Source organism: Palaemon carinicauda, chromosome 37 (genome assembly GCF_036898095.1).
Source record: "Palaemon carinicauda isolate YSFRI2023 chromosome 37, ASM3689809v2, whole genome shotgun sequence".
Taxonomy (NCBI): Eukaryota; Metazoa; Arthropoda; class Malacostraca; order Decapoda; family Palaemonidae; genus Palaemon; species Palaemon carinicauda.
In genome coordinates this window covers 71,450,480-71,476,867 of record NC_090761.1, presented here as the reverse complement: position 1 = coordinate 71,476,867, position 26,388 = coordinate 71,450,480, and the positions used below count along the sequence as shown (strand labels likewise).

Below are 26,388 nucleotides of genomic sequence, written 5' to 3'. Positions count from 1 at the left end.
TTGGCTACATAAACGTATAGATGTTTTGCGTATTTAAACCATGAAATATATAGAATGCTGTTGACATATTTAGCAAGAATATTATATAATAATTTAATTGTTGAGTGTTGGGAAGAATAAAAACAAAAGCACCTTACGGCTTTCAGTGGATAAGTCAAGTTAAAAGTACTGAAATCATGTTCTGTCAACAAGCGATGTAACATCGAAGAGTAAAGACAAGGTGATATAAACATTGAAACAAGATTTTATTCAAAGAAACTTATGGAAGGATACTACAGTGAATTTAGAGCCATACATTCAGCATACATTATAGGTTATGGAATGCTTAAATTATTGCTCAGAAATTCTAATATATCTTGCTTCATAATTGTCTAGCATCAGTGAACGAGGATTTAGAACAAAGGTCTATTGATGAGTGATTTGAAAAGTAACTGTGTTACAATTTCAGATTAAACTGGGTTGCCTCCTGAAATGGGACAATTTACAACCCCAATTTGGATGAAGATGAACTATGAGGACTTATTATCTACAAGAAAATGTCTGTTCTACACTACATGGATAGTGTAACATGCAATCTGAGGCTCCAAGGAAAGGAATCTTATCATGCCAGGATTTTCAGAGTAGGAATGGTTCCTAATTTCAACAATAGATTAGTAAACGTAATTTATAATAATGCTCGTAAGTATTTAAACCTTGCTTACCTCGGTGTAGTTAGTTCATGAAGGTAAATGCTGCAGTTAACGTTGCTAGCTTATTGATTTTACTTAGATTTCAAACATCATTCTCTGTATTTTGATGCCTTATAATTTCTTTGTACAGTACTTATTTTATTGATTTTATTAAATTGCCCATAATTTCTCTATTAAAATTTTTTAAAAGAAAATTCATTGATACAATTTAGATAGTCTTATAACTCACATCTCATATTTACTTTTGATCCTAACAACTCAGTTTTTATCATTAGCCATTTGTCAAGTTTAGGATTTATTAAATCTAGTTTTTGCTTTTATAGAAAGGCTTATTTATGAAAGTCATGCAGCCGATGGTAATGGCATTCTTCTCGGCATTAAAGGAAAAACATGTAGAGTATAAGTTTTGGGTATAGACTTGTTAATTATGATTTAAATTTTTTAAAATTTTGATGTAGATTTTTGAACCAAAATATTTCATACAAGGCACTTATTAGAGTTTGCCAGTGAGTATGTTAGAGTAGATTTTAAATCTATTCTTGTAATGTATGTACATAATCATTATAAGGAATTTGAAACTTTGCAAATTTATGGATGCTAAACATCCCTTCACAAGGAAATTGTCTATGTTATTTTTAATTGTATTTTGTTCCGTAACTGAAATACAAACCACGCTATTTACATGGGGTAATTATTTCGGCGTAGCTGAATGACGAGCCATAGAAGTTTTAACGAGGGTTTACTACCCCGCCGCTAGTTAGCGGGGGGTAGGGAGGGGTAGCTAGCTAACCCCCCTCCCCCCACACACACACACACACACACCGGTGAATGCTTCACTTTACTTTTGGCTCGGGCAGAGAACAGACCTGTCTGCTCTCTCCCTCACTTTGACTGCCATATTTAATCTGTTTTTGCTTTTTCTTTTCCAGTGTGTTTGAAGTTGGCCTCTACTACTATGCGTACATGCCCTGGACTTCCAGGCCGCCCTTGTAGGACCTTTATGTCGGCGGTCGACATTGATCCCCACACCTTATGTCCTCACTGTAGGGGCCAGCGGTTTGATAGTGGTAATGTGTGTATAGAATGTAGGGAGTGGTCTACCTCCCAGTGGGAGAGGTTTGCCCGGCGCCGGAAGAAAAAGTCTAAAAGGGATCTTTCTCCTTTAGAGGCTTCCTTGAAGAGAGAAAATTCCAGAACTTCTTCTTCCGTAGCCCTTTCCTCCTCCGAAGCTCCCCCTCGAGCGGTCTCTTCCGAGAGGCCGGCGAGTGGTAGCGTTGACCGTATTGCTGTTGACAGATCCCGGGGTGCGGGAGAGGTAGTCGCCTCCCATAGCGAGGCGGCTGTCCCTCCTCCGCTGGAGGAGGATTTGAATATGTCTAATCGTGATTTGTTACAGCTTTGGGCTTCCTTGGGGCTGCAGGGTTCGCCCTCCAAGGAAGCCCTGTTTGACATGATCAAACTTGGTACAGCTGTCAAACAATCGCCAACTACAGCAGGGATAGATCCTCTGTCTGTGGTTGACGTTGTTGTGACGGAGACATCTCGTGGGTCTAGTCAAACTCCCGTTCCTGTTGCTGAGGTAGCTGACGGCCTGTTGCTGAGGTAGCTGACGGCTTAGATTCCCCCTCCGAACACCCTTCAAGAGAGGATCTAAGTCCCACGGTCTCTCCTGCCGGCGATTCTCACCCTCGGGGGAGTTCGCTTACAGAGACTCCTTTGTGGAGGCCCCTTGATGGTCAGCCTGCTGATCCCACGGCCCCTCGTGGGCGTATAAGGCGGAAGGCTTGTCCTCCCCTTTGCCGTAGAGGCCTTCCTTCCCCTCACAAGGGAGTTAGGAGGCGCCTCTTCGGCTCATCGTCACTACAGTCCTCTGCGGAGGAGACGACTCGCCGTTCGCCGACCCTGCCAGCTACCACCTTAGACCTCTCCGGGGATCGTTCGCGATCCCCTTCGGATGATGGTCGTCCTTCGGGACACAGTGACCAGTCTTCCTCCAGACCTGCTGACTTGCCGCCACCCTTCGATGTTGCGGATGCGCGTTGCACGCCACCTGATCCTGCCAATGCGCTGGCACCGGGCCCTTCGGGGCTTAAGGGCCTTGAGCACCAAACCGCGCCTCTTGCCCTCAAGCACCAGGTTCTTCCTGCGCTCCCTCCTGCTGCTGCCGCTGTTCCTGTCTTAACGCCACAGCGCTCACCTGCGCGCGTGCGCGCCCCTGTTCCTGCTACACGCCAGGGTTCCCCTGCGCGCCCACATCCTTCTGCGCCCGGCGCCCTTCAGCAGTTCCTGTGACAGCGCGCCAGCGCCCACCTGCGCACACGCGTCCACCTGCGCACACGCGCCCACCTGCGCACACGCGCCCACCTGCGCACATGAGCCCACCGACGCCCCAGCGTTCCCCGGTTCCTGCCTCATCGCGCGCAGTTCAAGAGGTTCCAACGCTAGCGCACAGGCGCTCCCAGGTTCCTCTGGATTCGCAGCGCCTATCTGGAGTTACGCGCGAAGCACGCCCACGCGCTGTTCCAGTGTCAGCGCTCACGCGCTCGCCAACGCGCCAGCGCGCTTCCACATCACAACGCGCCGCCCAGGAGGCGCCTAAACTAGCTCACGGGCGCTCACAGGCACCCCAGGGCTCTCCTTCCAGACCGCGCGATCCTGCACGCGTTCCAACCGCGCGCGACGCTCCGGTTGCGCGCTCTGTTCCAGTTATCAAGGCGCCCCATGCAACCCTCCAGCACACACCTGTGCGCCCTCATCAAACCTCGCGGCCTGCCCGCCCACCGCAGAAGCGCACACCAGTGTGTCCACATCCTGATGCGCGCCCACGATCTCCTGCGCGCCCAGCGCGCCCACAGGCGAGTATGCCTGTCCTTTCGGACCAGCGCCTACCTACGCGCCAACGCGCCATCCCTTCCTTGCGCTATCCTGAACCAGCGCTCTCGCGCCCTCGCGCCCTCGCCTGGTTTTCCCGGATACGCGCTCAGACGCCCCTGTTCTCTCGCGCCCTCCAGGGCCGCATCAGGATGCTGCGCGTCCTCGCATCCGGCTACCTCCCGTTCCGGCTCCTACATGCCCTCGCCATCTCCTACCCGCGCCCGCTCCAGCTCCTGCGCGCCCCCGCGCCCGCTCCAGCTCCTGCGCGCCCCCGCGCCTGCACCATCTCCTGCGCGCCATCGCTCCCACGCGCCTGTGACCTCGCCTACGCGCCACCGCGCCCTCGCGCCCGCTCCACCACCCTCTCTCCCCCGATGCGCGCGCGCGACATTCCTGTGGCACGCGATCCTTTCACGCGCGACCCTGACCAGGGCCCACCATGCGACCTCCAGCGCGAGCGTCGCCAGGCGGATAGGTCTTCGTCTCGTTCCCCTCCCCACAAGTGCAGACCAGCGCGCTCGCCAGAGGAGGGGCGGTTCCCGGACAGGTCTAAGGACTCTTTTTTTCCAGCTTCGCAGGCGAACCCGCATTTGTCGACTCCTCCAAGGGATCGAACGATCCCCTTCCCTCCAGAGGGAGTGTCTGACAGCACGACTGTCAGCCAGCAGCCCTGGTTCAGTACCCTGGTCAGAGCTCTTGTGCAGGTGATGAAGCCCGCCCTCTCTGACTTGGGTCACAAATCAGTGGCAGCTTCCTCCCCCCTGAAGAGGAAGAGAGGAGTCTCTCCCGTGGAAACACCTCCAAGGCCTATTTTGTCTCCTCGCAGATCCTTGCGCAAGGCTCCTTTCCCCTCCCCCCCCAGACTTTCTCTCCCTCCCCTGCGGATGAGGATTACCCATCCTCAGAAGAGTCGGACGAGCCGGACCGTTCCCCCATCGCACCAATGGGGGAAGCTCCGCTTCTCCCTGAGAAGTCTTCTCGTCCAGGGGTGGAAAAGAGCCTGCACCCATCGTTACTCGAGTCCTGTATCCCGCCCAGGAGGGAACCGAAGGACTAAGACGATCCCTAAATCGTCAACAAGGATCAGGCAGGAGCCATCTAGACCTTCCGAGGATGTCCAGGTGTCCCCCCAGGAAGAGCCACTGGGGACGGGAGACTTCGCTGCCAGTCCTTCAGGAGGAGAGCACCAAGAGTCAGAACACGCATTCTGGCAAGTCCTGACCCTCATGAGGAACCTCAACGGGCTCCCAGACCCTGAGATCCCTCCTCGTGAAGGTAAGGACACGGTCTTGGACCGCGTCTACGGCACTCAGGAACCCTCTAGGGCCAGTGCAGCTTTGCCCTGGTCTCAGTGGATGAAGAGTGCCAGGGACAAGGTCGAGGGCCAGCTCTCTGAGCTTGCCTCCTCCAGCAGATCCAGCGCCGGTAACAAGCTCCTCCCTCCTCCTCGAGTCCATCAGAGGAGGTACTTTGAGATCCTTGAGGAGTCTTGTTTGGGTCTTCCGATGCATCACTCCGTGGAAGAACTCACCAGGGGAGTCCCTCTAGAGAGACTCTCCAACCGGCACGTGTCCTACTCAGCTACTGAGATCCTAAGCCAGGAGAAGGTCGCTAAGTGTGCCATGCAGGCAACTTTGTGGCTTGACATCTGGCTGGGGTCTCTGGGCATCCTGGTGTGGTCTGAGGACCTGTCCAAAGAAAGCACCAGGGAGGCACTGGAGACTTTCTTACTCTCAGGCACACGAACCATTGAGTTTCTGGCCCACCAAGTCTCGAGCTTGTGGGCCAATACGATTCTCAAACATCGGGACGCTGTGGCTGAGAGGTTCCACCAGAAGGTTCCCAGTTCGGAGGTTAGCAGCCTCAGACACACTTCCGTGTTCGGTAAGAGTTTGTTTGAGCCTAAGGACGTGGAGCTTACCGCTGAGAGGTGGAGGAAGTCCAACCAGGATTCCCTCATCCATAGGGCCCTGACATCGAGGCCCTACAAACCTCCAGCGGCTCAACAGCCCCGTCTAGCTAAGGACACGAAGAAGACCACTGCAGCGAAGCCCAAGGTGTCTAAGCCCTTTCCTGCCAAGAGCAGAAGGAGCAAGAAGCCCTCCAGGGGAGGCAAGAATCCTAGAGATAACAGCCGAGGCCGTAAACGCTAGGGTTGGCAGTCCCCCCGCATGTCCACCAGTGGGGGCATGCCTACAAAGTTGCGCGACAAGGTGGCATCAACTCGGGGCAGATGCCTGGACGATTTCCATGATCGCTCTGGGTTATCGCGTCCCGTTCACAGCCTCTCTACCTCCCCTGACAGTGAATCCAGTGTCGTTGAGCTCTCTTGCCATGGGATTGGCAAGAGGGCAAGCCCTTTGGGCAGAAGTCCAGACCATGTTGAAGAAGGACGCTCTCCAGGAGGTTGTAGACGGGTCCCCAGGCTTCTACAGTCGACTCTTTCTTGTGAAAAAGGCGTCTGGAGGCTGGAGACCAGTCATCGACCTCTCAACCCTGAACGGGTTTGTCAAGCAGACTCCGTTCAGTATGGAGACGGCAGACACGGTCAGACTCGCAGTGAGACCACAAGACTTCATGTGTACACTGGACCTGAAGGACGCGTACTTCCAGATCCCAGTCCATCTGTCTTCCAGGAAGTACCTAAGATTTTGCCTAGACAACAAGATCTACCAGTTCAAGGTGCTGTGTTTCGGTCTCTCCACAGCCCCTCAGGTGTTCACCAGATTGTTCACCCTCATCTCTTCGTGGGCTCACAGGATTGGCATTCGTCTCCTTCGTTATCTGGACGACTGGCTGATCATAGCAGACTCGGAGGCAACCCTTCTTCGCCACCGAGACAAGCTCCTCGAAGTTTGCCAGGATCTAGGGATCATGGTAAATCTCGAGAAGTCCCCTCTGCAGCCCTCTCAGAAACTGGTATATCTAGTCATGGTCATAGACACCAATTTCCACAAAGCCTTCCCATCAGACGACAGGATAGCAAGGATGAGGAAGGTTGCGAGACCTTTCCTCAATCGAGCACTCCCAGCCCAATCGTGGCTATGTCTCCTCGGCCACCTCTCCTCCCTGGCCCGTCTCGTTTCCAACTGTCGCCTCAGGATGAGATCCCTCCAGTGGCGACTCAAGTCCCGGTGGAATCAAAGTCACGATTCCCCGGACACTTTGATCCCTATGGGTCCTGCGGAACGGACGGACATCCAGTGGTGGGTGGCGGACGAGAACCTACGAAAGCGAGTGGATCTTCTCGTCCTTCCCCCGGATTTGATGTTGTTCTCTAACGCATCAAAGAAAGGGTGGGGGGCCCACATTCTGAACCACAGGACCACAGGCCTGTGGTCAGAATCAGAAAAGTACCTTCACAGAAACCTGCTAGAAATGAAGGCCGTGTTCCTGGCACTTCAGAAGTTCCACCAAGTCCTGGCTGGCCACTCTGTGGTGGTGATGAGTGACAACACCACGGTGGTGGCTTATATCAACAAGCAGGGAGGTACCTTTTCAGAACAGCTATCCCATCTTGCAGTAGAGATCCTGAGATGGTCCGAAGTCCACTCGATATCGCTAGCGGCTCGCTTCATTCCAGGAAAAAAGAATGTGCTTGCCGACAGTCTGAGCAGAGCGACGCAGATAGTGAGTACCGAGTGGTCTTTAGATCCTCAAGTAGCAACAAAGTCCTGACTTTGTGGGGTTCCCCGACGGGGGATCTGTTCGCTACAGCGCTGAATTTCAAGCTCCCGCTGTACTGCTCCCTGGTCCCGGACCCCAAGACTCTTTGGCAGGATGCCTTCCAACAACGGTGGGACAACGTTGATGTGTACGCCTTTCCCCCGTTCTGTCTGATGAGGAGGGTGCTCAACAAGACCAGAATATCGGTCAATCTTTCAATGACCCTGATAGCTCCGCTATGGCATCACGCAGAATGGTTCCCGGACATTCTGCAACTCCTCACAGAGGTTCCGAGAAAACTCCCTCCACGCCACAAGCTACTCAAAAAACCACACGCCAACATCTTCCACAAAGCCGTAGCTTCGCTTCGACTTCACGCCTGGAGACTATCCAGCATCTCCTCACAGAGAGAGGATTTTCGCAACAAGTTGCAAACAGGATGTCTGGTCACCTGCGCAAGTCATCCGTAGGGGTCTACCAGGCGAAGTGGCAAGTCTTCTGTGGTTGATGTCGTGGAAGGGGTATCTCTCCCCTCGATGCCATTATTCCAGCAATAGCGGAGTTCCTCGTGTATTTGCAGGAGGAAATGCGCTTTTCAGTCTCGGCAGTGAAAGGCTATCGCTCAGCCTTAAGTCTTGCCTTCAGGCTTAAAGGAATGGACATTTCTTCCTCGCTGGAACTTTCCCTTCTCATACGGAGTTATGAACTTACCTGCCCTCAGTCGGAAGTGAGACCTCCTCCATGGAACGTGATTCGAGTTCTCAGGTCTCTGAAGAGACCTCCTTACGAACCATTACGCCAGGCTTCAGATCGCCACCTTACCTGAAAGACGGTTTTCCTGCTAGCTTTGACCTCGGCCAAGCGAGTCAGTGAGCTACATGGTTTCTCGTATGACATCGCCCATTCAAGGGGATTAGGGGAGGTAACGTTCAGCTTCATCCCTGAGTTTGTTGCCAAGACTTAGAATCCGGGAGTGCCAGACCCTAGGTTCGACTCTTTCCAGGTTTCGAGTCTCCGTTCTGTAACAGATGACCCAGACCATCTCCTACTGTGCCCAGTAAGGAGTCTGAGGTTGTATCTTAAAGAACAGCTGCAGTCGTCCCCAGGTGCGAGCCCTGTTCGTGAGCACCGGGAGGACGAAGAGGAGGGTCACCAGGAATACCATCTCGGCTTGGATTCGCAAGGTGATACATCTGGCCTGGAATCCTGACCCTCCTCCGTCACATCGCCCTAGAGCGCATGATGTCAGGGGCATAGCTACGTCCCTGGCCTTCAAGAAAAATTATTCAGTGAAGCAGGTCCTTCAAGCTGGGGTGTGGAAGCGTCAGACCACCTTCACGGCCCACTACCTGCAAGACGGGACACACAGCAGGCTCGATACGCTCTCTATCGGCCCTGTGGTGGATGCACAACAGCTGGTCTAACCTCAGGCTCCTTAATGGACAAGTAGCAGAAGGTTGAGGGCATTGTTACCCGGTTTTAGTCTGCGTGAATGAAAAGATCTGTCTGGCCCTTATTCTTTTCTTCATCCTCTCCTCGCTTGGAGAAAGCAGCATCCTGGGTTCTCTGCACAGCTGACCTCGAACCTCTGCAGGTAAGCCATGCTCCCTTGTGTTCCTAGTATTAAATGTAATGCTGTCATGTCCCCATACCCTGACGAGGTGGTATTGGGAGAGTCCTAGCCTAGATTTCCATCTGAAGAACTCCAGGTCAACTTCCTAGGACGAGTCACTTCTCACCTTCACACACAGCTTATGTAGGCCGCAGCTGTTTCACAGCATGCCAGCGAGGAGCAGGGACCCCTTATTTCTTAAGTTCTTACACACTCGAATTTGGGGTCCCCGGCCAAGCCAAAGCCAGTATGGCAGGGACTTACCTCCCTTCCTAAGGGTTGAGTCACCCCATGTAAATAGCGTGGTTTGTATTTCAGTTACGGAACAAATGACAAATTCGTAGATAATTTGTATTTTTCCTAACTATACAAACCTTAGCTATTTACACATATTTGCCCGCCAGCCCTGTCCCCCCGGGATAAGTCCTACCTCTAAGCAAAGTGAAGCATTCACCGGTGTGTGTGAGGGGGGGGATAGCTTGCTACCCCTCCCTACCCCCTGAGGGGGGGATAGCTTGCTACCCCTCCCTACCCCCCCGCTAACTAGCGGCGGGGTAGTAAACCCTCGTTAAAACTTTTATGGCTCGTCATTCAGCTACGCCGAAATAATTACCCCATGTAAATAGCTAAGGTTTGTATAGTTAGGAAAAATACAAATTATCTACGAATTTGTCATATACTCTAACTTTATTGTTCCTCTAATTTTCTAATTATTTGGATTTTATATCACTCTACTCATTTATATCTTTCACCTTTTTCTTTTAGGTATTCTTCATTTTACACATATCTGCCTTCTCTATCAAGTGGGCTTTCACAACTCTTTTATAAACAGTACTATACTGTACTTTTTAACTTCTAATCATTTCTCCAATTGCACTAAACACAAGGGACTTTTCTCTATTCCTCCAGCCTGCATTTATTTTGAATTATATCTGCTTCACATCCCTATCTTTAGTTGCTATTTATAATAAATATTTATACTTTTTACTGGTTTCAATTCTCTATCTTTTGTTGTTTTGTTCCAATCTTCTATTTATCTCTCAATTTACCAAGGCACTTCCCCCAATTTTGGGGGGTAGCCAACATACAAAAAAGGAAGAAAGGGGGACTTCTCTCTTCGCTCCTCCCAGCCCGACGAGAGATTCAGCCGAGCTTGGCTGCAGTATCAGCCAATCTTCTTGTTTCCTTTTCTCTCCTCTACTTGTACTGCATAGCACAACATAATGTAAATAAAGCTTTCATCGGGTTATCTAATTTCATATGGCTGAAGATAGGAAATTTTTTACCATTTCAAAAGGTTGAAGCATAAAAAAGACCTGTAATATAAACTCACATTCACTGGAAACATTAATATTAAGCCTATTTTACTCCTAACCTTTGTTTCTGCTCTTTCATATATATTCTGGTAGACTGTTGTATGTTTTTCATGGGCTTTTTTTCTCTCACACACCTCAAAACCTCCTGGTGTGGCTACCTAGTACAGTATATGGCTTTTCCTAGTCAGCAAAAATTAAATGGAATCAAATTTGGTATCCAGTGCTTTTCCATCTTTTGTCTCAAAAACATTGCCTCCATTGTTCCTGGGCCAGGTATGAAATTAAAGGGTTAATCTCCTGCTATCTTTTTTTCTGATTAACTTAATGCCTCAGTATTTCCAACTTTCCAAGGTGGCTTCTTTTCCTCTATAGATTAGGAAAATTGGGTTGCCTCTCCAAGTCTCTTCCCTATCCCAATTAGGACCTTGTTAGTGCTTTGGGGGTTTTCCATTCTTCATTTTCTAATGACTACTCTATCTCCCCTGCTTACTGTTGGTGTTGTCTCATTTGGAACCGCACCTCTTGTTTTTTTATCTATTTTTGATTAAAACATGGGCCTCATGTAGTACAGTATTTCTTTTTCCCCCTCCAATGTTTCAACCTCTATTATATAATTCACTCACCTCTAAAACTGCTTATTTTATTTCCATATACTGTACATTAAACTCTTGATTCTCAACTCTTCCTGAGGTATGTCTTTTTCTTTCCCTTTTCTCTTCCCTATCTTGTCTTCTGTCAATTCTTACACCTCTTCATTTCATCACCATGTCTGCTTAACATATTGAGGTTGCCTTTAAGTTGATTTACTGCTAAGATCTTACCAACTTTGAAAACTAATTGACTTTCATGTATCCACTATTTCTTTACATCTTCATGCAGTCTTCTCTTGTAACATTCCCTTTAAATCTAATTCTTAATTCTGTATCTTTTAGTCTCAGTATTTCTTTCCATTGTAATATAAGTTGTTATTATCTTTCAAAGGGGACCCTCATGCATGACAATGAATCTATTTGACCTTCCCTACAACCATTTTCTTAAATTTCTTAAATACTGTATTGGTTAAAGCTACAGTAGATACAAAATCAATTATCGTCTCCCCCTCCTCGTTTTTGATCCCCACATCTTTATTGATCTCTTGCTACTTTTCAAATAGCTGATTAGATCTTGACTTGTAGTAATTCTTTCAATCATTGGTGTTTCCCTATGCTCCTGGTCCATTTCTTCCCAAAGTTTATGTTTCTCCTAATTTGCACAGCCAACATGGGGTACATACCGGGTAATCCTTTCAAGATTCATTACTTTCTTTACTAATACTCATCAGTCACTTCTTTTCACCTCAACTAGAATACCTGTAAGATCTTTAGATAGTATTATTCATTCACTGCTTAATGTTGAGAAAATGAGTGGGAAAGATATCTTCATTTTTAGTATTGGAAGAATATTTAGAGAATACCTGTAATAATTTTATGGCTGTAATATGATTTCCATGAAAGTAGATTACACAGCTAAGGAACAGAGGGATGCACCATAACATTGCATGAGAACACTCATCTAAGAGAAATTGGAGATTTTGTGAGTGTGATTGATGTAGATTTCAACATTTTCTTTGTTGAGAAAAGTGCACATAATTTCTTGAATATCTTGGTTAGCATTTTGACAGGTATATATGAATATTGATTAGTATAAATTTTTTTTTGTGAATGAGTAGAATAGTAACTTTTTATAATGATTTCAGATTAAACTTGGTTGCCTGTCTGACTGGAGTGATGTTATGACTGAAGTTTTTATAAATTCTCACTATAAGGACTCCACAATCTGCGAGAAAATGGTCTGCTTTACATGAAGAGTTGAGCAGGCATTCTGAGGTTTAGAATAAGTTCATTTTTTAGGCAGTGATTATGAGTACTGTATAATGAGGGTTACAAATTTCACAAGGAGGATCTAAGTATCTAAAGTTGGTTGATTCAGCAGTGAAGTTAGTTTTTACAAATATTGGGACCGTTATATTTCTAGCTAATGGATTTTTATTTAGATATAAATAATTCTTAGTGTATAGTAAATTGTATGCTAACACTTACCTGTATAAAGATAACCATCAGATTTTCATCTCAACAGTTTTTAAAGAAAACTTAGTTTGCCATCTCAGTGTTTTGTTATCTCAGAGCTCAGTAGGATTACATATAGGCTTTCATTATATCTTGATCTTGTGTTCATGGTAATTCTTAGTTATACAAGATCCAAATCTATTAGTAATGACAGTTCTATTGGGATTGAAGGAAACCAGAAGTATAGTTTTCATTTGTAGGCTTAATTTTTTATATTTTCAACTCCTCTTGCTTTTAGCAAGCAAGTTTTCCACTAGTTTAACCACTTATATGTTGATTTTTTCAGGATATTCTGCTTATATTTTAGGTAATTTTAGCTTAAATGTCAATAATGATGTAATTCTAAGATATTGAATGGCTTAACCATGTAAGCATTATGATGTAACATTCCTTTTGAAAAAACCCTAAATTTTTGCTATATCAGTTTTACTGAAAGTCAAGTATTCTAGACAGGCAAGTATAGTGGTATCTTTATGATGTTTCTTAATTAGGTTGAGGGGGATATTTGTTAGGGACAATAAACCAGAAAGCATTGGTTATTCAGGTGTTATAGATTGTAGACTTAATTTCTGAATTTTAATGTTTCTTTTTGGATTTTCATATGACAGACTGAACAGGAAGTTTTTTTGTAAAAGAAATCAAGTTATAACATCTTGAACTGGTGCTTGTAAATAGTCCAAGTTAGGTTGTCAATCTGTATAATTGTTCTGCTAAAGCATATTTACATTTGGGAAATTTAATAAGGCTTTCTTCCTGATAATGTTTGTTAACATTGATCTCCTCCTATGCCGATTGACGCAAAGGGCTTCGGTTAGATTTCGCCAGTCGTCTCTATCTTAAGCTTTTAAATCAATACTTGTTCCTACACTAAATATAAACCCTCATTCTTTACTATAGGAGATATTCTAGCGCGAGCTGGGAAATACGGCAGAAAACCTTAACAAGGTCGTTAACGACCGGGTCGGTAGTTATCCCCCCGTTGGGGGTGGGGGACTGCCGGCCGGTAGCTACTGAGTACCTTCATTCGAATTCTAGCCGTCGCAGTGGTAACACCGCTGCTCCCGCTTTTGTTTGACTGGCAGACTAGCCTTTCTTTAAGTGTGTTTTTTCAGTAACTTTTTCTTTTTTCTCTTTAATTAGATGTGATGTCCTCTAATTTGAGAAAGTGTCCCGGGATTCCTCCGAAGTCTTGTGGCACATTTATGTCACCACCAGAGGTGGATCCTCATTCCCTATGCCCTTCATGCAGAGGTCATAGGTGTACTGAAGACTCCCCCTGCCAAGTATGTAAGGAATGGTTGCCTACGCAGTGGGATAAGTTCATGAAGAGGAAGAAGAAGAAATCCAAGAAGGATTCGTTACCTCCAGGTTCGCCGTCGAAAGGTAAGGAGTCTCGGGCTTCTTCTTCTGCCCCTCGACCTCTTCCTTCAGACTCTTCCTTGCCTCCTTCCTCATGGGGGAAGTCAAGGAAGAGCTGCACCATTGACTTAACACCCATTCCCCCGGGGCAGGTGAATCAAGTTGCCCCCCCCCCCCCGTGGGATAGTTTCGTCCGTCATCGGAAATAATCCTATTACCGCTTCTATTCCAGATAACGTGCGAGGGGTATGGCCTGCCCTTGGACTTCCTGGTTCTCCTTCGGTGGAGGAGTGGAACCAGTTCCTCGCAGGCACAGTTTTACCTCAGGTCCCTTCTGTTTTGGAACCCTCGGGAGTTCCGGACCTCGCCGATATCCCGTCAGCTCAATCGGCGGATGCTGAAGTGTCAGCGGAGGTAATAATGTCAGCTCTTGCGGAGCCTACTTCGCTCCTCGCTTGCATTACGACGAAACAACGTCGCAAGCGTGATCATCGTGATTCCTCCTCCTCCTCCTTCTCCTCCTCCTCCTCCTCCTCCTCCTCCTCCTCCTCCTCCTCTGCCTTCTCCTCATTTTCGTCCTTCTTAGAGAATAGGAGAGAGAGAGAGAAGAGGAAAAGGAGAGCTCGCTCTCCTTCGCCTAGACGTTCTCGTCGGAGAGAGAGAGGCGACATAGGAAGAGACGTCATCGTTCTCGTTCTTCCTCGCCTTCTATCTCTTCACGAAATGTCTCGCCGATACACGATAAGCGCTCTCATCAGAAACATAGGAGGAATACTTCCTCACGCTATCATTCGGCCTCGCTATCGTCTTCCTCTCGCGGGGAATCATCTAGGCGCTATAAGAAGAGCTCTACGAGACGTTCGCGCTCTTCTTCACGAGAGAGTTCTCTCAAGCGCAATAAGCACTCCCGTTGGGGCGAGGTTAAATCTGATCATCCCCAGAGCGCAACCAAGGGAAGAAAACACTCCGAGCGCGATTCCTCTCCTTCACATTTCTTCGCGACGAGCTCAGCTTGCGTTGGGAAGGTGAGAGAGAACACTTCTTCTCGCCGTCGCTTAGTATCATCATAGAGAGCGCGCTCCTGTACGTCAAACTTCCAAGCGCGCAAGTCTCCGGACATTTCCGCGCGAGGTCATTCTCCGCGCCCTCGCGTTTCAGACAGAACAGCACCCATTCCCATACTTTCTAATGAATTACGAAATATGGGCTTCGCGAGAACTTCGGAAGAAGACGCAGGGGTTCAGCCCTTCTCCTCTTCGGCTGAGAACAGAGGTGAAAGGCCAGGCCGCCTATCAACACATTCTCTTATTGAGACAGTACCGTTAATTCGGTCGCCTTCGCCTAAACCTTCAACTTCCAGGCAGGATTTTGCGTGCGCAGTGCCATCAACCAGCGCTCAGCCTTCCTCTGGATTGTCGGCAATGGAGTATGTTACCTCGCCGTTACCTTCAGACATTCGGGCTTCTACCGCCCTCCCTCACGAGGAATTAGCGCGACCTGAGGATTCCTAGGAGGAACTACCATCAAAAGACTTAGAGTCCGCCTATCTGAGGGCTCTAAGAACTATGTGTAATATCTCAGGTCTCGGAGATTTACACCTGTCGCCTCGTCATACTGACGCTCCAGCTTTAGACAGACTATGTCGTCCTCCACCTAACCCTAAGACCAGAATCGAACTTCCCTGGTTTATTCACACCACAGGCTGTCTGAAGAAGGTCTCTCAGGCGGTCTCGGGGGAAACGAATTCCTTGAAGTCTGAAGGATCCCTTAAGTTGCTGCAGTTTCCTTTTTCGAGGCAAAGGCACTTTTACAAGGTCAGAGACGCCAACCCTTCGCCTCTGACACTTGATCCCCTCACAGCAAGGCTTACACCTGGCTGCTCTGCAGAGAGACACTCTTCCCTTCCAGTCTCCTTTACCGCAGCAGAAGCCTCGACAATGGAAGCAGCGTCAATGTCTCTTTTAGAGGCCCTATCCTGGTTTGACACATGGTCTGGCACAGTGGGCTACCTTGCAAGTCACGAGGACCTTTCAAACCAAAATTCCATGCAGTCTCTCCAGGAAGTCCTGGCTGCTGGGGCCAAGACAATGGACTTTCTAACTGCTACGGCTGCAACGATGTGGGGCAACTGGATTCTCAAAAGGAGGGAATCAGTAGTCTCCAGACTGCATAGGAGCATCGGAAAATCTTAGAAATCTGATTTGACGAACTCTGATCTCCTACAACCTCTCCTACTCTCTAGACAAGCAGTCTCCTCCACCTTAGAGACTTGGAGGAAGGAGACACAGGATACCAATGCAAAAGGCTACTTACTTTCGTCCAATACAACAGCAGCCAACTCCACAACCCAAGGCAACAACCGCTTCTCCACTGCCAGCCAAGAACCCCAGCCGCCCCTTTTTTACACCCAAACCTATGGGCAGAGGAAAGTCGGCTCCTCCTAAGGCTAGAGGCAGAGGGAGGAACCCTAGACAGAAATAGGGTCTCAATTTCCCCCTCGCAATGCCTAGGAGGTTGCCTGCAGGGGAGTTGGAAAGCTATGGGGGCCATGCAATGGACCATAAGGGTGCTTTGTTGGGGATACCGCATTCCCTTCATAGACTCTCCTCCTCCTCTAATTCCTCCCCCGATCTCGTCCTCCCAGGTCCCTCAGGATCCCGGGAAACAGCAAGCCCTAGCTCGGGAGATACAGAGCATGCTTCTAAAAGACGCCATTCAAGAGGTCTCCAACTCTTCCCCGGGGTTTTTCAGTTGCCTCTTTCTGGTAAAGAAAGCCTCGGGAGGTTGGAGACCAGTAATAGATCTTTCGACTCTGAACCAGTTCGTGAAGCAGACTCCATTCAAAATGGAGACAGCGGCTTCCGTCACCCAAGCAGTATGCCCAGGAGACTTCAGGGCATCCATAGACTTGAGAGATGCTTATTTCCAAGTGCCAATCCATCGCACATCTCGGAAATTCCTACGCTTCCTGGCTCATGGTCGAATCTTCGAGTTCAAAGTCCTGTGCTTCGGCCTCTCGACCGCCCCACAGGTCTTTACGAAGATCTTCGAACTCGTATCTTCGTGGGTGCACAAGCGTGGAATTCGTCTGCTAAGATATCTGGACGATTGGCTACTCCTGGCCTCCTCCAAGGAGCTAGCTCTGGATCATCTGAGAAGACTTCTGAGTCTTTGCAAGGATCTGGGGATCCTTGTAAACGCAGAAAAGTCTTGCTTAACCCCGACCCAAGTCTTGAACTATCTGGGTATGTTCATCAACACCCAGGCAGGGAGAGTGTTTCCGTCGGAAGACAGGCTTCGGAGACTAGATCAGTCCATCACCCATCTCTTGTCTCCACTACCACCTTCAGCCAAGTCGTGGCAGTGTCTTCTGGGCCATCTTGCCTCTCTGGAGAAACTAGTTCCAGGTGGGAGATCGAGAATCAGAAGTCTCCAATGGCATCTGAAGACCCATTGGTCTCAAAAGTCAGATTCTCCATCCTTGGCAGTGGAGGTCCCAAGTCTGGTGCTACAACATCTTCTTTGGTGGTCGACCAGAGAGAACACCCAAAAGGGCATTCCCCTCCAAAACCCGAGTCCGAAGTTAAACTCTTTTCGGACGCGTCGCTACGGGGATGGGGTTCCCACCTAAGCCCCAAATTAGCATCAGGAGTTTGGTCTCCGATAGAGAAGTCTCTCCATATAAATCACCTAGAATTATTAGCTGCCTGGAAAGGCCTAAAATTCTTTGTAGAAGATCTACACGGACGAGAGGTGGTTCTGATGAGCAACAACTCAACAAACAAGGGGGTACTCTGGCCAGAGACCTCTGTCTGTTAGCAGTCCAGATCTGCCAGTGGGCAGAAAGCCACAGCATTTCTCTTTCAGCCAGGTTCATTCCAGGCCGGAGAAACATCGTGGCGGATCATCTGAGCAGGCATCACCAAGTGCTGAGTGGAGAATGGTCTTTGGACCCTCGAGTAGCGAAGACAGTAATAGCTTTGTGGGGTTTACCCACAATAGATCTGTTCGCCACCTCTCTGAATGCGAAGCTTCCCCGCTACGGGTCCCCAGTTCCAGACCATCAGGCAGTGATCCAGGACGCCCTCCAACACTCCTGGGACAACCTGGACGCGTATGCCTTCCCTCCCTTTTGCCTGCTCAGAAAGATGATCAACAAAATCAGGATCTCTCAGAACTGCAAGCTAACTCTAATAGCTCTGGCTTGGCCAAGCAGAGAGTGGTACGCAAATCTCCTTTCCCTGCTGGTTCAAATGCCGAGGTTCCTGCCTCCAGAACCCCGTCTGTTGACGCAGTCACACAGTGGTATCCCCCATGGGAGGATCCACTTCCCGAAACTTCACGCCTGGAGGCTGTCCAGTCTCTCCTCAGAAGCAGAGGCTTTTCAGGAAAGGTGGCTGAACACATGTCCAGGCACCTTCACCAATCTTCCACAGACCTCTACCAAGCAAAATGGAGTGTGTTTGCAGCTTGGTGTAGAAGGCGAGGCGTGTCTCTACTCGATCCCTCTCTTCCTTTAGTGGCAGACTTCCTAGTTCACCTCAGGGAGGAGAAACTCCTTTCAGTCTCGGCAATTAAGGGCTATCGTTCAGCCTTAAGCCTCATCTGCAGGCTGAGAGGAGTTGACCTTTCCACCTCAGAAGATATCACCTTGTTGATTCGAGGTTTTGAGAGATCTTGCCCCCCAGTGGAGATTAGACCACCACCTTGGGACATGTCCCTGGTCTTACGCTCCTTAAAGGGGCCTCCATATGAGCCCTTAAATAAGGCATCTGATTTCTTCCTCACCCTTAAGACCGTCTTCCTAGTAGCTCTGGCCTCGGCAAAAAGGGTTAGTGAACTTCACGGTCTATCCTACGAAGTCACCCATACTAGAGGATGGGGGGAAGTCTCTCTCAACTTCGTGCCAAGTTTTGTGGCCAAAACCCAGAATCCTTCATTTGCCGATGAGAGGTTTAGAGAATTTCAATTTTCCAGCCTCAATAGGGCAACTCAGGATACTGACCAATTGCTACTGTGCCCGGTCAGGGCACTAAGGAAATATCTGAAGTGCACCAGACCTTCCAGACCATGCCTCTGTCATCTCTTCCTCAGTATCAACAAGATTAAGAAGAGAATCTCTCGCAACACCATCTCTTTCTGGCTCAAGAAAGTTATTGCGAGAGCCATTCACGGAGACCCTGAGGCAGCTCAACCCAAAGCCCATCAAGTTAGGGGAGTAGCTGCCTCGCTGGCGTTTAAGAAGAATTTCTCAGTCTCCCAAGTCTTAAGAGCTGGAATCTGGAAGCACCAATCTACATTCACCTCTCACTATTTATCAGATGTGACACATAGGTCTCTAAACACCTTTTCTATAGGACCTATTGTGGCAGGTCAGCAGGTGCTGTAACTACCTTTACGCCCTTTCAGGGGTCAGTAGCCATTGATCGAGGATTCTGAGTTACACTAGGTTTTAGAAGAACATCCATCTATCTTCTGCTCTTTCTTCTTCCTCCCATCTGGGTAGCCTAGTCTGTGAACAGTTTTGGCTGGACTCATCAATGGAAATAAGGTATGAAACTCATCTGACTCCTATCACAGGGTATAAGTTATACTCGTAGTCACGGGGGTTCCCCTTTTCAAGGTCAGGGGAACCCTTTGTATGAAAGGGTCCTGGTATTACTCCCGACCCTCTTCATGCTGAAACTTTGGTTTCTATGTATTTACAAACCTTCAGTCATGCTGGATTTGGGGATCTACAAAGAAAGTTAATGGGAGATTGTTCATTAATAGAGTCTAGTCTGAGGACTATCTTCACTAGGTATAGAGAACCCTTCGTCCACCCTGACCTCAAGACTAAGTCTCCTATAGTAAAGAATGAGGGTTTGTATTTAGTGTAGGAACAAATGACAAACTTATAACAGAGTTTGTATTTTTCCTAACATACAAACCCGAATTCTTTACTCAAATCTTCCCTCCGTCACCGCCCCCTAATATAGTCCTAGCTAGAATCCGATTGAAGGTACTCAGTAGCTATCGGCCGTCAGTACCCCACCCCCAATGGGGGGATAACTACCAGCCCGGTCGTTAACGACCTTGTTAAGATTTTCTGCTGTATTTTCCAGCTCGCGCTAGAATATCTCCTATAGTAAAGAATTCGGGTTTGTATGTTAGGAAAAATACAAACTCTGTTATAAGTTTGTCATTTCTCCACTCGTCATTTCCTACTTCACGTTTCATAGTTCTCAGCCATCTAGTGCCTTGTGGAGCCCAGTTGATGTACATTTGATATATTGGAATATTCTTTATTGTGCTAGGTCCTTTCTCTGAGTTTTAGCAAGCTTCTCAGTCATAGTTTTGATTTATGTTTTAAGATACTACTTATGTGATAATTAAACATTGCTCACAGCACTTGGCTGACTTAACTTCTTTCATATGGTTAATATTGGTTATTTGAATCCAGAATAGGGAGTAAACCTAAGTCATTGCAGTTTAAGAAAATTTCACAAACCAAGGAGAATTTTTTTCAAGGGATCATAATCATAGGTTATAGGGAATTGCTTTAGTTGATTAATTTCTATTTTGCCAAAAGCTTTATAATTGTTTTGCAATGAGACTTGCGTTTATTATAGGTACCTTTGCTAAAGAAACTTCTGTCATGTTGAATTTTGAGTGTTTTTTAGCTCTCATGTAGCCCATCAGTTTTTCTTTTTCATACTTTGTCATAAAAGATAGTGAAATTTTTCAAAGAAAGCCTTTATAAGAATAATTTGCTTTGTAGTAATATATTTTGGATAATATTGGTCTGCTACATCCCCTTTTGCATCTTTGAATTTCATAAAACATGATAACCCAATAATATTCTTTGTTGTGTAATGTAAATTCTATAAGTGTTAAAAGCATATTATAATTCCCTATACTTGAAAAGTCTGATAGTTAAAAGTATACTTTATTCTGCTGTTATATTTTTAATTGTGTAAAAAACTATTTTGTGCTGTAAAAGTTTGGATCACTTTTACATGTCTAAGAAAATTTTAGATATAGCTCTCTCTCTCTCTCTCTCTCTCTCTCTCTCTCTCTCTCTCTCTCTCTCTCTCTCTCTCTCTCTCTCTCTCTCTCTCTCGAATGAAAGTATCTAATAATGTTAAGGTTGTATGTGTATTAGAATATTATTTTTCTCTAATTTTTGACATAACAGAGAAGCTTGCATATTTCACTGAAGTTTGAGAAAGCTTAATTTTGTACTCTTAAACTGAAGATTAGTACTTGATAGGAAAATTGGACGACTGTGTTCTGTGGTCAGTTGATTGATATTAACGGGGAAATTCTGAATGATTGATTGAGGGATTTAAGTAAATGGTCACTGCTTATTAAAGATCAAGTTAGGTGATGGTTGGAGTGGTAGGCGTGTTAATTTTTTTGTTTGGGGTGGACAAGGTATGATTGCTAAAACCTATGGTACATAACCTTGTCTTTTGGATGCTGCAGTGCTTGAGAAGGTACTGTGTGATATTTGAGAAAGTTCAATATATCATTTTGTGACAGGAAATGATTTAATACTGATTGAATGTGATAGTCGATATCTTGCATATTTCAGTAACCACTCTATCCTAAGACTTGCCTTCAAGTTCAAAGTAATTCCAACTCCCTCTCTCTCTCTTTCTCTCTCTCTCTCTCTCTCTCTCTCTCTCTCTCTCTCTCTCTCTCTCTCTCTCTCTCTCTCTCTCGGGCTACATGAATATCGCTAAAATTTTGTCAAGTTCAATTTTGCAGAAGTTATTTCCCTCTAATGCAAAGCTCTAGTTTCAGATCTCCCATTCCCACACCTTGATCCTACCCTCTCCCAAACTTTTGGAAAAATTTAAAAAAACAAACGACCAGTCAACGTTCGTATGACTGAGTCTCCCTGTGCCCCCCTCCCTCTTCTAGCATCAGCTTTTGCCATTTCATTCCTCACCTAAAATGGCCAAGGGGTTCATAATTACATGTTGCTTTTAACCAGAGGAACCATTGTTCATTTAGGCTGTTTGTGAGTTTTCCATGTACAGAATTTATTCATTCTTTTGTTGTTGTTATGAGAGCAGTAACTTGTATAAACTAGTATATATTGTACTTGTCAAAATGGTGATAGCCTGCCCTCGTAAGCATTTTGGAGCTCAGTTCACATTTTTTATTAGTGGTCTTGCCAGAGGAGTTTCTGTCTTGACTACAAGAGTCATGATCAATAACTGTATTATTATATGTTTAAGTTGTTTAAAAGCCTCAAATATTTTTTGTAGATTTATGAATAGTCAAAATAGTTTTTTTTAGAATATTGTACAGATTATAAATCAAATAATTTTTAAATTCATATAGTAGTTCAGGTAATTTTGTATTGTATAAGATTGTAATGTCAAATGAACAGGTTTTGGCATAACTTGCATTTTGTGCAAAGATACATGCACTTTAATATCAATGACATCAAATTATCAAAATTATCATGTACTGTGTAATATAAGTATTGTATTGTAAATTTTAAATAATGTATAAAGATTGTGATTTAAAATGTACTTAAAAATGTATTGATATTTTAAGCTAGTGGGAAATCTGGGATAACTAAAGTTTAGTAAAGGTTTGTTGCAAAGAGTAATTAATGAAAACATTAATGAAAATTTAACTTTTATTGTTGATTAATTTATACATAGAATTTCCTTAAATAGTTTCAGTACTGTAGCAGTTCATTCGTTAGTCTTGCATTTCAGTACTTTCTATTACACTAAGGTGCTTGTGCTCTCTGAAAAGTGGTTGATCTGGGATCAAATATGACTGATTTTTCTCTGGTTTATACCTTTTATGTCCTTGACATAAAGAAAGGCTAAAGAACTGCCTTATCATCTTTAGTAGATAATCTGTGTAATAAATTTATGGATACCTGGTCATTGCCGTGTGTTCTAGAGATGTCAGGTTGCTCTATCTTGAGGATAAAGCGTTAAAAGTAGTCCGTATGTGTGTGTGTGTGTGTGTGTGTAGGCATTAAGGTTATGGAGTTGACCTAATTTGAAGGTTACGCTTTTCATTATGTCGTTAATCAGGGCTTTGAAGTGTTTGTAGTTTATTAATTCTATAGTTTAATGTGCAGTCGAAGCTGCCTTATTCATGATTAACCAAACAATTTCACATTTTGTCTTTAATTAGGCTGGAAGATGTCCTGATTTATACCATACTTAGGTTTGGTGTATGATACTGATGTACAGGAATAGACCTGGTGTAGTACTCTGCAAATGAACAGCATTTGCTTTTGTAGGGGGGGAATATTCTTGAGAATGAACCTCTAAGGAAATCCAAAATAGCAAAAGGTTTGAAGTACGTGAGAAGATCTTATCGTGGGTATGGTCAAATAATATCTCATTGCTGTCCGATAATTCCCATTGTTCGTTAACTTTTTAAACACCTTAGCTTTTAAGATGAGAACTAAATGTACAAATTAAGAATGTAGAAATTAGGAGTTCCTTCAGAAATTGGATAATAGTACAGTACACATCAACTTAGTTCATAGGTGCTACATTATTTTACAGCTTTAATAGTCAGTACAGTACATGTCAAGAAATATAGTAAAAATTCAAAGTTGATATCATCTATGACCTTCATGTTGACCAAGCCATAACAGTTGCCAGTGCAATGATCGCTCTATTCTTGCTTGAAATTATATCCCAATACATGAATGTTACACAATATAATCATGAATTTTAAGGTAAATAAAAAACTAAAGTTTGAGAGTAACTTTGATTTTAAATGCAGTTATTTAAGGTTAGACCATTGGTAACGTCTTGAAAATTTTAATCTTGTTAATAAAAGTGTGTTACACTTACAGGGCTCCATCAGTTTGTAAATTAATCAGTAGGAAACCCTTGGAGGTAAATTTTCCTTAGATGTCAATATATTAAGTCAGTGATAATTGCAATCGTAAGGGGTTTTGATACTTATGAATAAACATGACTTTTCTAGAGTATAGTTTAATCGTATAATTAGGAAAAGACATTTTACGGTTTCTGATCTAGGCTCTCTCTCTCTCTCTCTCTCTCTCTCTCTCTCTCTCTCTCTCTCTCTGTGGATATCTTTTGTCTGTACTTTCTTGAGAATTTTTTATTAAGTTTTTTCAGTTATGTATAATATATCAGCTCTAGGAGTAACATTGGCTTTTGTTAAGAAGGAAGTCTTGGTAGATGTCAATATCATCAGTAAAATATTAGTAAATGAATTTATAACTTTGGAAATGTACTGTATATTTTTCTAAAGGGTTATTCCTCGTACATCAGTATATTGTAGTGCTATTATGATTTGGAATGTCTTGTGTACATGATTTATAAGTATTTTAGGTATTTTATTCCCTATTTACATGTCTCTTTCACCAGAAATAGGTGTGGATTTATGCATTTTTTTTCAAGAAATTAGTGAAAGCTATATCTTAAATAGGGTTTCTGTTTTCATTTAAGGTTCATCATCATCATCATCTCCTACTACGCCTATTGACACAGAGGGCCTCAGTTAAATCTCGCCAGTTGTCCTAGGGCATTTTTTTTTCATATCTCTCTTAATTTTTTCTTTTACCTTGGGTAGATAAGGGAGCTAAGTTAACTATGCCTTAAATTTTTGCAAAGAAAAACCATATTGAGTTATTAGAGCCAAAATTTTCTCATCTACCTATTGATTCTAGCTTTGAAAATAGTTCTATTTCAAGAACGGATAAGTTGAGTTCATAATCATCACCCTGCTTACATAGCTGGCTTTCTGATGAGCCACAGATCCAGTTTCTTAAAAATTACACTGTAATTTAGGTTTTCAACCTTGTTCAGGAATATATTTATTTCATTGGAATAGTTTGTAAGATGTTTTAATTTCTTTTTTAAATTCTTGATATGAAATTTCTTTATTCGAAAAAGTAAACCATTTGATATACCCCACTGAAAGCTCAAAATCATAGCTTCCCTCATAAAGTGTTCTAGTTGGGCTCTCGGTCATTTATTATCAAATCTTTTGAGAAGATTTTTAAGCATTTTCTTTTACAATACTGTACAGGGGACAAACTGTACAGAGGAAATTGTTTCAACCATGCCAAGGAAAGGTCAGAATGTAGAATTTTTTAGTCTGTTGAAGTTGCATGATAAAAATCATCTACTAGTCTTTTGTATCATGGAGATTAACAAAAGTAATATCATCTTAATGTTTCCCTAAATGTCGATAGAAATTCATTTAAGTCCCCACCTTCTTGATATAGATTGAATCTTTCTAGTTTTAAATTAATTTATACGTAAGTTATTAACTTCTTAAGAACTGCTAATATTGTTTCTATTTTTAAACTATTATTACAGTAATTTAAAATTCTATTCCACATCTTAAAACAGTAATTTTATACTGAAAAGATAATTGTTTTTTACTAAACATACTGTAGTTGGCATGGTGAACTGTTTAGAACAAAATTACTGTGATTGAATATTCATTAGATTGAGGCTAATTTGTAGTTATTTTGGCGATACACACACACACATGCTCTCTCTCTCTCTCTCTCTCTCTCTCTCTCTCTCTCTCTCTCTCTCTCTCTCTCTCTCTCTCTCTCTCTCTCTCGTTTTGACAATTGTCCCTGGGCAAACAATTTAAAGGGAATTAAATTTCATTCATTTCATTCATCCATCTATCCAAGTAGAATTAAACAGAATTTTTGTTACGCTTCATTTTAATTTTACTTGAGGTATATAAAAGTTAAATAAGTCAAATGTAGTGGGTTTCGCATGAATCACCTTAGTAGGTTACGAATTGTCAATAATGCTGTACTCAGTATTACTCTACTGTATAGTCCATAATCTTATTTAGAGTTTATGTTACGGGTGTGTCTGTCTGTATGAAAAAATGTGAGTGATGGTAATTGATCTTTCTCCATTTAGTGAGTCGTTGTATTTGTCAGGGAGGTGAATGTGTTTTAAGATATAGTTCATTACCTTTAATTAGTACATAAAGAGGTCTTTCTACTGTAGGTTTTCATATCACTAAAGTCGTTGGTGAATTGATTTAAGAAAAATTGCCATATGTTTAAAGGTTTTTATTGCTCTTATTTAATTTTCAAGACTGAATGTTATTATCCAATGGCTTTGTATTTGAGAATTTATTACACAGATTGAATTAAAGTGATATGCTAACGTTCCATGTGCAAGGTGAATGTGTACTTCGGTCCGATCTGGCTATCTGCTGGCAGGAGAAGTATAGGGTAGTCAGGGCAGTATTCTTGCACATCTCTCCGCTTTACCCGACTCAATCATGTACACGAATGGAAACAAACCGCGAGGCATCTCGGCCATTTTTGGTTCTTGTCTGCTTTTGAGAGAGCTTCAGGTGTCATGAGTAATGGATCTTGCTGGAATTGCATATAGGACTAACGATGATTTTTCACCCTTTGTTATGGTTTACTTATTAACAATTTTTCTGATTGAAAAGATTAACTATTCCCCCCCCCCCCCCCCACTAGATATATTGCATAATTTTTAAAAGTTTGACTTGCTCTGTTTTCATATTTCATTTAAGAACAAAAGTTACTCAATTATCTTCTCAAATTATGGTAAATTAATACCGTAATTACTGTTATACTGTAAATATTGTAACACTGGCTTTCAAAATATCTTCATACTGGCTTAAGTATCTTGAAATCACAATCATTGCATTATTGTTTGTAAGATTTATAATAAAAAAAATAAAAGAGAAGGATAAGGAAAGTATGCAAGGGCCTGGTAACCTTGCTTGTTCTTAAAGAAAGTTTTAAC

At 44.3% G+C, this 26,388-nt stretch overlaps 1 protein-coding gene across 3 annotated transcripts in view; it reads left to right on the top strand.

The window, feature by feature from the left end:
* LOC137629784 (serine hydrolase-like protein) overlaps nt 1-13,175 on the top strand; it is a 48,968-nt gene extending 35,793 nt beyond the window's left edge. The window contains exons 4-5 of one of the 3 annotated variants that reach the window (XR_011041607.1): nt 449-620; nt 11,893-13,175. The gene's annotated coding sequence lies outside the window, so the exon portion shown is untranslated. Of the gene's footprint in view, nt 1-448; nt 1,399-11,892 lie in introns of those variants that run through there. The other 2 variants (XR_011041606.1, XM_068361420.1) reach the window with 2 other exon arrangements.
* The last annotated feature ends 13,213 nt before the right edge of the window (nt 13,176-26,388 follow it).